A 12,275-nucleotide genomic window follows, 5' to 3' on the forward strand; every position below is an offset into this window, starting at 1 on the left:
TCTAGCAGCACCTTTAAGACTGGTTTATATTTTAGCATGAACTCTCATGGGTATTTAGCCATTTCCTCAGATGCAGTGACAGAATAGTATTAAAGCCTCAGGTTATTAAGCATATTGATACAGTTGTTGGAGTGGGAAGGAATGTAATAGACTTCACTCTTCCTGGTCATATAGTATAGGATTGCCAAGTAGCAGTTTTTGAACAAAGAAATTACAAAGGAAGACTGGCAAGAGAAACAGCTGAATTGAGTTATATTTTCAGAGTTGGCTGGCTTAAAGCAGATTGGTTTAAAGTAACCAAATGACTAAAAAAAAACACTCTTGGTTTAATTGATTGTTCATATATTTTAAAAAGTCTATTATTACTATTTTCCAACAGTCTTACTGGAATAATGACTGTTTGAATTTAATCATTTTAACAGTGTATTGGCAATTTTTCATTGTTAGACCAGCATCCATTGTCAGATGCTTCTTTTTAATCACTTTATTTTATAGTGCAATCCTTCAGTTGACATAAGTTGAACCAAAACATCTTACTTTAAAAGAACACCTTTTAAAGAATTATTATTAATTAAGCTAGTGGATATAACATCTTAACTGTATTTAGCTACTTAGTTTTCTGATTTAGTCATATTGATATAGTCGTATACTTCTATACTATATGTAGGGCACCAACATGTCAATACAGTTCCTGAAGTCAGCAGTTGGGAAATCCCCGTATAAGGGAATTTCCTTGGTATTATTCCACATCCTTGTTGCTTGTGATCTTCATTTGAGTGAGCTGAACCAATGCAGTGAATGGATGGAAGAAAGACTTCCACACTGCAGAAATAAAAAGTGGTTTGACTCCACTTTGACTGTCATGGCTCACTGCTATTGAATTATGGGAACTGTGGTTTTGTGAGACATTTAGCCTTCTCTGTCAAAGAGTTCTGGTGCCCCAATAAACTACAAATCCCAGAATTCCATAGTAAGTTAAAGTGGTGTCAAACTGGATTATTTCTGCAGTGTAGATGCAGCATCTTGCTCTCTTTTGATGAAATAAAAATTGAGTTTAGAAAGGAATATAGAGCCAAGTGAGTTGGAATTAAAATACTAATGCAAAAAATGGTTTAAATAAAAAAAAGGTTTTGGTGGTTTTTTTGTTCAACCTTTTTAAACACATTTTAAAACCCTGCAAATTTCAATCTGTTACCAGAGGTATGAACAAAGATACCAGTTTCATGGCGCATTACATCAATCTTCACTGTAGATATAACAAAAGGTTTTGATCCAAAGGAACTGACTCTTGTTAATCAAATTTACTGATTTCACAAGTCAGTACTAATGGACCACATATAGGTCTGAAAGACTATTACCCCATGCACCCCTTTGAGAATTTAGGCTGCAACTTTCTGGATCCTGAAGGTTGAAGAAATGGCCTGATAGCCATGGAAGCACATTTCTTGTGTGCCTTTAACGTCATTTCTGACTTATAGAGACCCTAAGGTTGGAGTATGACTCTATGGAGACCAAAGATATATCTGTGTTAGTCTGTAGAGCAGCTTCAGGGAGCTGAAGTCCAAAATCTCTTAAAGGGCACAGTTTGGGGACCACTGCTGTAGTCAGTATGCATAGAGATCTTGTAGCACCTTTGAGTCTAACTGAAAGAAACTGGCAGCACAAGCGTTCATAGACTTCCGTCTACTTCCTCAGATGCATTTGGTGGAGGGGAAGCCAAGTACAGACATATATATGCCATTGGTATATGAGGATGTAAATACAAATTACAAGTCCTTTGTGTATGGAAATGAAGTTGCAGGTTCAGTTTTAACTATGGTCGTTGGTGCACAAAGACGTAAGAACCTGATCTTGGTGCATGGAGATGAAGTGGCAGATCCAGTTTTGCAATGAGACTAGCCTCTGGTGAGGGAACAGATGTAGGGCACTCCCATGAGGATGGGGTCAGATAGGGTTAAAGTGCGTGTAGCATGTAGGGGAAATATTGCCTTTGTTCAACTTCTTTTAGTCTTGTGTCCAGTTCTGGGCACAATTCAAAAAGGACATTGAGAAACTGGAGCGTGTGCAAAGGAGGGCGACTAAAATGGTGAAGGGTCTGTAAACCATGCCCTACGAGGAACGCCTTAGGGAGCTGGGGATGTTTAGCCTGGAGAAAAGAAGGTTAAGAGGTGATATGATAGCCCTGTTTAAATACTTGAAAGGATGTCATATTGAGGAGGGAGCAAGCTTGTTTTCTGCTGCTCCAGAGAACAGGACCCAGAACAATGGATGCAAGCTACAGGAAAAGAGATTCCACTCAACATTAGGAAGAACTTCGTGACAGTAAGGGCTGTTCGACAGTGTAACACACTTCCTCAGAGTGTAGTGGAGTCTCCTTCCTTGGAGGTCTTTAAGCAGAGGCTGGATGGCCATCTGTTGGTGATGCTTTGATTGAGAGTTCCTGCATGGCAGAATGGGGTTGGACTGGATGGCCCTTGAGGTCTTCCAACTCTATTATTCTATGAAAGGTGCTACAAGGCCTCTCTACACGCTGACTCTGTAGAGACCAGGGTTCGAGTCCCAGGCAGCTTGGCCTGGGTGACCTTGGGCAAGTCACACTCTCTCAGCCTCGGGGGGAGGAGGCCATGGCAAACCTCCTCTCAGAAGAAATATTGCCAAGGAAACCCCATGACCTTAGGGTCGCCATAACTGGGAAACAACAAAGGCGAACCTGCCATGGCTTTTTCCTTGGCAAGAGTTGTTCACAGGAGGTTTAGCCATTGCCTTCTTTCCCCTGAGGAGGCTGAGAGAGTGTGACTCCCTCCAAGGCCACCCAATGGGACTGGAACCCTCTGGCCTCCCAACCAGATCCTAGTCCCCTCACAGACGAATCCTCCTCTCTTTGTCCTCCAGCTCCTCCTCCTCCTCCACCACTGAGGGGAGGGGAGGGGGACACGTGACCGGGCAAGGCCGCCATAGAGGAGCAGAGCCTAGAGCGGCCGACTTCCTCAACCACCTCCCGCCCTCTTCGGCTAGAAAGACACTTCCCTATCGCCGCCTAGCCCCGCCCACCTGCGCGTCATCCCGAACGCCGGGCCAGAGTCTCGTGACCGGAAGTGGGCGAGAGAGAGGCGGAAGTGAAAGCGGGGAGGGTGTTTTTGGCCCCATTAAAGCGGAGCTGAACGGAGCAGCGAGAAGCTGCAACTGTAGCCGTCGCCGCCGAGGCCTGGTCTTCTTCTACGGTGAGCGCGGAAGGGGCCTTGCGGGGTTTGGGAGCCGAGGGCGGCTTCGGGTCCTTGGCTCGCTGTGGGCCCAGAGGCAAGAGAAGGAGACGGAGAGGGAGAAGAGGAGGAGGGTGCGGCTCCCGCAGCAGCAGCAGCAGCAGCAGCAGCAGCAGCAGCAGCAGCAGCAGCAGCAGCAGCGGGGCCCAAGGCAGGGTTTGCGCCTTGTCCCCAGTCCTTCCTTCTTTCCTTCCTCGACGGCCCGCTTGGGCCCCGCCCTGGGCTGCCTCCCGGGGAGACGACCTGCTTCCTAAGGAGGCTTTGGGGGATCAGCTGCGGTGTGGCCACTGCGGAAAGAACAGCCCGGTTGAAGTGCCCCTGGCTCGGTCCTGGGAAGGTCGGGGGCGGTGGGGTTTTGTGTTCTTATTTGTGAGGCATTCAGCTTTCTCTGTCTATGAAATCCTCCGAGGCAGGGAACTTAAGGCGGTCGGTCCCAAAGTGGGTTGTTTATGCGGTGCGTTTTGGGCCTGGGGCATAAAGACAAGTGGAACAGCTTCATTTAGATACCGCTTCATACCGAACTAGCAGTGTCTCAGCGGTTTACAAGTGTAAGCTAATTGCCCCCAACAATCTGGGGCCTCGGAAGGATGCACGCCTGAGTCGAGCTTGAGCCCCAGGGCTGGTCTTGAACTCGCAACCTTGTGGTTTGTGAGTGAGTGTCTGCAGTGCAGGCCTTTACCCACTGGGCGCCTTGGTGTGGGTCACACTCTCTCAGCCTCAGAGGAAGGCCAGGGCAAACCCTCCTCCGATGTAACCTTAGCATAGGTTCATTCGCCTTAGGGTCGCCATAAACTGGGAAACGCTTGGAGGCATGCAGTTATTATCATTATTTATTATTATGTTCATTTATATGGCGCCATAGACTTTACACAGTGCTTTGCAAAGGAGGACAACAGCCACAGTCTAGGCCACATGTACATTAAGGCCAGCCCTTGAGTGCCTTCGTTCCTTTCTCTTTCTCTCATCTTCCTCCAGACAAACAAAAGAGACGCCAGGGATAATAATGGAGCCCCACATTCACCCTGAAACCCTATGGGTGTCTCAGGCACGGATCCGCATGGCAGGGATAATCCGTTTTGACACTACTATTGGCAACTGCCCTGGCTCAGTGCTATGGAAGCCTGGGGTTTCTAGTTTATTGTGGCACCAGAGCTCTCTCTGGACAGAGAAGGCTAAATGTCTCACAAAACTACAGTTCCCTAGCACTGAGCAGTCTTAGACTGCGTCCACACTGAAGAAGTAGCCTGATTTGGGACTGCTTTAACTGCCTTGGCTCAAGGCTATGGAATTCTGGGAGTTGGACTTTGTTGTGGGGCCCACAACAAACTCACAACTCCCATAATTCCATAGCCTTGAGCCAGAGAACAAGTTAAAGCAGTGCCAAATCAGGCTATTTCTCCAGTGTGGATGCAGCCTCAGTGTTCCTTAGTGCCTGGCCCTCAGGAACAGAGGAAGGTGAGAGAACTGGCCCAAGCTGCTTTTCTCCCCCTTGGCCCCTGCTGCCAGCTTCCTATAGGTCTGAAGAGTTTCTCCTAGGTGTAGTAACAAGGCTTTGTTTCTGAGACCTCTTAGTTGTCTGTGCCTAAGTGCTTTCATGTCTGTCTCACATTAGTCCATGAAGTTTGAAACAGAAACCACCTAATGACCTAATCAAGATTGACTTCTTGCTGCCTCCCTGTGTAAACAATCTCCTGAGATGAACGTGGACACTGTTTTTTAGTGGCTCAGTACTACAGTATTAAACCGTCTGATTGGGAAATTAGCCCCATTAAATACAGTAGGAGAACTCCTGAGTAAGCCTTTGTAGATTTGTGTCTCGTGTGCTGTGCGCCTTCCAAGTTGTTTCAGACTTAGTGGTGAAACTCTCACAGAGTTTTCTTGAGTGGGTTTGCCATTGCTTTCCTTTGAGGCTGAGAGACTGTGATTTGCCCAAGGTCACCCAGTGCGAACTCGAAGGCTTTCATGGCTGGCATCCATAGTTTTTTGTGGGTTTTTGGGGCTATGTGGCCATGTTCTAGAAGAGTTTATTTCTGACATTTCGCCGGCATCTATGGCTGGCATCTTCAGAGAATGTAACCAGTGTGTTTACATGGCAGAGCTGGGATTTAACCCTTGGTCTTCCATTGCCCTAGTCCGGCACTCAAACTATAATAGTAATGATAATAGTAAAATGTTATTTATTCCTCGCCTCTTCAGTTAGTATAAGGCAGTTAACAACTGTAAAAGAACATTAAAATACAATGAAAGACAATATCCCACAACCCACCCACCTACAATAAAACAATGCAATTAAATTATTAAAATAAATTATGAAAACAGAGCAGGCAGTCGATGGGAGGCGACCGAGATGCTAATCTGGGAAGGCTGCTGGAAGAGATCCGTCTTGACCCCTTTTTTAAAGCAGTCGAGATTAGCAATATTCTGGATCTCCTCCTGACGGCCATTCCATAACATGGGAGCCCTGGCACTCTTATAAATGATTAAGTATTATCTAGCATGTTCCTGGACAATTCAGGAATGGCTTGGTATGTACAAGGACAGCTAAGAGTAGCAATCTGTTGACAGAATCTGCTCTGAATGCATGAATGGTAAACTATTGGGTCCCTCAGCTTGATCCTATCTCACTGGTTAAACATGAGGTCATTGATTAAATTGGGAAGAACAAATAAAGCTATAATGTTCCTCCTTCTCCTGGAAGTGTGTTGTCTTTCTCAGGACCCACTGGATTGATCAAGATTGCAGAGGATACTAAGAGTACCAGTGGCCTCCAAGTCTTGACTCATCAATGTCCTTGGGCAGAGCTTGTTTTATCTGAGTAATAGTGTGTGTTTGTCTGCGCATGAATGTGCAGCTGCGTGCTAGAGAAAACTTGTCAGACTAGCTTTTTTCTATTCCAGTTTGCCAGGCTTTAAATATTTAAGTGCATCAAAATGTTCTAGAAACATGCTATTTCTAAAAATATAACGCAAATTACTGAAACAACAATGGGTTGCCCTTTTCACTGATTTGGCAACAAATGGCTATCATATACTAGCTAGTCCAATAAAATGTAAGACACCCCCACTGTGCAGGAGGTCAACTGTAAATCCAGTTTACTTAAAATTCAGTTTAATAATCCAAGCACTCTTGGGTACAAGTTGTATATCAGATATTGCATGTGGGATCTCATTGACATCTGTAGATTGCATAGATTCTCAGAATGTGTACTGTTTTTAATTTTGTTGATCAGCTGCTCTGGAGTAAAGCTTGATTTGTAGTAGGTGGAGTCTGGATACTTTTCATGTTCTGAGCCATGCCCTCTTACAAGAGCAAGCATACTGTCTTCCCTTGTGATTACAGCAGCTGATAAAGCACATGATTTAGTTCATGGATGGCTAACTATAATTTGTTTGGGTAAAGGGATCCCATAAATGCCAACAAGTATATCTGGATTAAGCCAGCAATGTAGCCTGTCACGTTCACTTTATAAATCATGGCATATGATGATTGGGGGCTTGATAGTAGTCTCATTCCCTGCCTGTTAAAGTTCCACCCAAGGATTCTTAAAATAGAAGCATGAAAAGGTCTGCTGTGTGTTTGATGTTACTCATTCTTCCCCTTGAAGTTCCACGCATTATTCCAAAAGTATCATTTAAATAGCATATGGATTTTATATTGAAAAGTAGCTTTATAACTAGATAGTTCTTAAAACAAGATGGAGAACAGTCTACGCTAGATAAAACATGAATTCCAGCTGAAGCTGTTGCCATGGAATAGCACTGCTATGGAGCATGTACTTTGTGAGCAGAAGGTCCCTGGCTGAATCCTTGTAATCTAAAAGGATGTTGGGTGGCTGGTGATGGGAAAGGCTTATATCATATGATGGAGAGCTGGGGAATATGGGGCTCATGAGTTAGTGGTCTGACATCATTTTATGGCAGCTTTCTCTAAAAGGAAAAGCTAACAGTATTGATACATTATACATATGCAATCTGAACTTTGGCTGATAATATGTTTAAAATATGTATTTATAGGTGAAATCCTAGTAGGTGACTTCAGGTAAATCAGCTGAAAGTCTGTTGGGTTCCTTGCAAAATAGTCTGAAGCACATAGGTGTAACCTCCAGGTTGGTCTAGCATGTATGAGCAACTACCAGGTCTGAGGAGTACAGTCTGCCCTCCTTATCCATGATTTTTTTTATCCATGGATTCAAGCATTCACAGCTTGAAAATATTCCAAAAAAGTATAAATTCCAAATAGCAAACCTTGATTTTCCATTTTGTTCTGCCATTATATTCAGTGGGACTTGGACACCCACGGATTTTATTATCGGGGGGGTGGGGTTGGGAACCAAACCCCAGCAAATAACAAGGTCCCACTCTATATGTACCTTCACCTGGAGGGCTGTATCTTTTGCATCTCTTTAAAAAACTAAAATTTTTAAATAAAAATTTGACGGCTTGGATTTTTTAAAACTGAAAAAAATCCCCGTGTTATTTTTAACACCTGTGCTACTTTGGGCCCAGAAGTGGCCTTTTTAAAAAAAATTAGGAAATCACTTGTGGTTTTGGGGGGGAAAACTGAAGGCAAAAAAGGCAATATTACCTCCATGCCTCCTAGAGGGCAGACAGGGTGTTCTGAGTAAAAATAAAAAAATACTGGGAGAGGCACGTTGAGGGCAGGGACATGAAGGGCTTGAGAGATTGCCTGCCAGTTGCATTTCCCCATTCTTGGTCTATATCTATGATAATTCCTATCTACAATCTTGGATAGAAGCTGGCAATTGTTATAGACATCACCTAGCTAGATCAATCAAGGCAGCTTCAGATTTATCTAAACCCAACTTCTTGTACAAAACTGGATATTCTGAGTGTTGACTAGTTATCCCATATTTCTGAAAGATGCTGTTGAAATGAACAGTTTGGTTAGAATTGGTAGTGTACTTCTGTTAGAAAATATTAACTGAAGATTCAGTCTGGTTCAAAATGAACTTAAAATACGATGGAAGAAGGTGCAGGAGATTGAGATCCCTAGTCATCTTATTTAGTGGAAACTATCTGTCAGCTGAGATAGTGCATCAGTGTCTTTTCTGAACTTCCTTGGGAAACTTATCATTAGGTGCCTTTACAAATAAGGTGTAGCGTGTACTAGCTTGTTTCCAGGGTATGTGTTGGTAATGATCTTGTTCTGCATTGGTTCTGCAGCTCTGCCATGTACTGAACTAGCTTGTCTTCACAAATGAACAGAAAGATTGATCTACTGCCAGGTTTTTTTCTTTTTAACTCCTGGCAGCTATCCCAGTATGGTGCACTGAGAGAGAAGAAGCAGGTCATTTTAGAGCCTTTTGTGAAGTAGCTAAAGGTGCCTATCTGCCCTTTACTGGAAGCATCTCTTTGTATTATGCTTTGTCCATTTGCCTCTGCTTGCTTATTTCTCACCCTCTTTTAGCACCAAGTAGCTAAAAGGTGTTCCTGAATTTGCTGTCTAGGCAGTAAGCTAAAACATGAAGTTCAGACTTCTAAACAAAATTGTATTGGCCTTATCTGTCAGAGAGCAAAAGCAGTTCTCTTCATTAGAATGTCTGTGTCAGAGGCAGAGCTTGGAAAGTTTTTCTTAAGTAGTGTGAACATAATAACACATTGAGACAATCCATAACTGTGGGCCTCATGCATTGTTGTAGTCATTCTGAATAAATTCCCTAGCTTTGATTTTAAGCTTCCAAAGGCAAGACATACACCTCCTGCTGACTCAGCATTTTCAGTCTTCTATTAGAGAAATCCATTATGCACTTCTGTCTTGTGTGCTGCCACTGTGTAGATGTCCAATATTCTATTCTGTTTCTTGAAGATCAAACTTCTCAGTCCTCTCCAAACTAATATGTTCTTTACTCTGCCTTTTTATACATTTCTCTGCTTTACTCTTCCCCCACCCCCACCACAAGCCTATAAATATAGCCTATAGTTCAGGTCCCTTGACTTGCCAGTATTGCATTAGTATGGATTCCTGTTTCGAATGTGACTTGATTATAAATCTGGTTTTGGTTCTTTTTTAGGTTCCTAGTCAAGTCCTGTATTGTTTCCTTCCTCTTCAAGCAGTTGCCATAATCTTGTGATATTTATCTTATTCCCTCACAGCCACAACTGTGAGCTGTCCATGAATGTGGCTGTGGCCTGTGACTTAAAGATACAGATGGTACAGAAGATAACAAGCTGGCAAGATCAATAGGCTAATAGGATAGGACTGGAGAATGTGTCCAGGAACTTATTTCTTTTTATACATCTGCAGTCACCTGTTATATTGTACAAACAAACTACAGTAAAACTATAAGGCTGGTTTTGAACTTCAAGAGCACTTCAATACTGTAGGCTTTATGTATGCCTCTTAAAAGTTTATACTGAGACCCTACAGGATTTCATTAGAAGGTGTTATAGTGATTCAAAGTTTGTTTTTAAAATCCAGTCCAGCCCTTTGAATGTGTTAGCCATCATTTTCAGCCAGTGTAGCTAATGTTTGGGGTGATGAAAACATTTAACATATCTGGAGGACATCAGGTTACCTAACTTTTATATTGGAGGGACACAGGTACAGAAATTCTGTTCTAGACAATGACACATTCAGTGAAAGCATTAGTATAGAGAAGAAATGGAAAAAATTGGTTTAGGAAGCTGCTTCTAGCCAAGTGGTGGTATTCGGTTCTCTTGCTTGTGAGTGGGGAAATTGTGGCTCTCCAGGCATTGAATTACTGTCTCTATTTCTTTTAACCTGGTTGTGGCGGCAGTGATGGGGAGAAGTGAAAGTCCAATAACAGCTTGAGCACTATGTGCTCACTATTCTTATTTACTTTTTTTCTTAAAAAATGATTGTTGTTTAATAATAATAATAACAGTAATAATAATAATAATAATAATAAATTTTATTTATATACCACTTTTCCAAAAGATCAAAGCGGTTTACACAAAATTAAAACTAGTTACAAACACATCATAAAAATAGATAAAAACCAGTAACACAATATACACTATACAAATCTAAAACAGTCATTCAATAGGGTGAAGCGTAGAGTCGATGGGATCAAAATACACAACTTCATTTTCCAGAGAGGAAGGCTTGACAGAAGAGGAAGGTTTTAAGCCTCTTTTTAAATGTTTCCAGGGGGGGTGATAAGGCAAAGCTCCTTGGGAAGACTGTTCCAGATTTGTGGGGCCGCTACTGAGAAGGCCATCTGGGATGTAGTAACATATTTAGAAGGTGGGATTTCCAGCAAGTTCTTCCCAGTTGTTCTGAGTGCGGGGCGGATTATATGGGGAGATGCGGTCCCTCAAGTAACTCGGGCCCAAGCCATGTTTATAACGCGCCTCTCCCTGTGTTGGATCAGGGCGGGAATATTTAAAAATATTTACATTCAAAAGGGATTTAGTTATGTCTAATGATGTTCCAGTAAAGCAGAAGCAGGAAAATAAAAAACACAAAAGGAGAAAAATAGCCACAGTAGTTGTAAGTTTCTATACAAGCTGACCAAATGGCCAAAAATTGAATCAGAGTTGGAAGAGACCACAAGGGGCATCCAGTCCAACTTCCTGCCCTGGAAGAAAACGCAATCAAAGTTCTCCCAACTAATGGGCATCCAGTGTTTCTTTAAAAACTTCCTAAGAAGGAAACTCCAACACACTCAGAGGTAGCATATTCCACTGTCCAGTAGTGTTTACTGTCAGGAAGTTCTTCCTAATGTTGAGGTGGAATTTTTTCTCCTATAGTTTTAATCCATTGCTCTGTGTCTTAGTCTCTGGAGCAGCAGAAAACAAGCTTGCTCCATTCTCAATATGACATCCTTTCAAATACTTAAACATGGATATCATGTCACCTCTTATATTTCTCTTCCCCAGACTAAACATGCCCATCTCCCTAAGCTGCTCTTTATAAAGTATGATTTTCAGACCTTTCACTATTTTGGTTGACCTCCTCTGGACACGCTCCAGTTCTTCAACATCCTCCTTAACTTTTGGTGCCCAGAACTGGACACAGTATTCTGGGTGAGGGCTGCCCAAAGCCGAATAGTGGTACTACAGCCTCCTCCAATAAATAAATAAATACGTAAATCTAGACATTATACTCCTCACATTGGCTTTTTAGCTGCCGCATCACACTGTTAACTTACGTTCAGCTTGTGGTCTGTTCCTAGATCCCTTTTTCATTACTGTTTTCAAGCCAGGTATCACTCATCTTATATTTGTGCATATCATTTTTACTGCCCAGGTGTAGTATCTTACATTTCTCCCTGTTGAAATTTGTGTGTGTGTGTGTAATATCCATTTGTAAGTTTTGTCTGTACATCATTCTTTCAAATGTTGCAAGTTTTGTTGGATCTTCTGGGAGAAATTATATTTCTAGTAATAAAATATTAATCTTTAAACAATCAAAAGGGTAAAAAAAAACAACTTCCACTGACCGTTTGTTAATTTCCAAGAAACAGGTAAATAATTTGAAAGAATATGGCCTGTTACAGACTGCCAAAATAAAGCTGCTTCGGGTCTCTTTGGAGGAGTGCTATTTAAATGATGCATGGGTCCTAAGAGTCCGGAGGTCGCGCCAAAGCCACACTCCATTCCTAAGCACCGGAGTACAGCTTTGGTGCAGCTTCCGGATTCTTAGGATGCATGCATCATTTAAACAGCATACCTCCAAAGAGACCCGAAGCAGTTTTATTTTGGCAGTCTGTAGCAGGCCTATGTGTCCATCAATAGCAAAAATCTTTCCAAAACCAAATTTACTCATGTGATTATTTCTTCCCAAATGTAGATACTATGGGACAACTCCAAAACCTATGCATTAAGGAAGCATTAATAGTATTACATGACCAACAACTTGCTAGTTTTAGAAAGCCACTTGATGAATAGACATTATGGTGACCAGCTTGCCTCAGTTATAGATAACAACAATATATATACAGCCATCCATTTTTGTGAGGGATCTGTTCTGGACCCCTCCCCCCACGAAAATAGGAATTCGCAAATAATCAAGACCGCTTCTGTGAGCGGC

At 42.5% G+C, this 12,275-nt stretch overlaps 1 protein-coding gene across 1 annotated transcript in view; it reads left to right on the forward strand.

Moving 5' to 3' along the window:
- Positions 1 to 3,080: 3,080 nt before the first annotated feature.
- The window catches only part of LOC149321431 (ras-related protein Rab-7a), a 40,270-nt gene continuing 31,075 nt past the window's right edge, over positions 3,081 to 12,275 (forward strand). The window contains exon 1 of the mRNA XM_089521521.1: positions 3,081 to 3,221. The gene's annotated coding sequence lies outside the window, so the exon portion shown is untranslated. The remainder of the gene's footprint in view (positions 3,222 to 12,275) is intronic.

This window comes from Sceloporus occidentalis, unplaced genomic scaffold, assembly GCF_023333645.1.
Source record: "Sceloporus occidentalis isolate IW3139 unplaced genomic scaffold, rSceOcc1.0.p SCAF_1, whole genome shotgun sequence".
NCBI classification, from domain to species: Eukaryota; Metazoa; Chordata; class Lepidosauria; order Squamata; family Phrynosomatidae; genus Sceloporus; species Sceloporus occidentalis.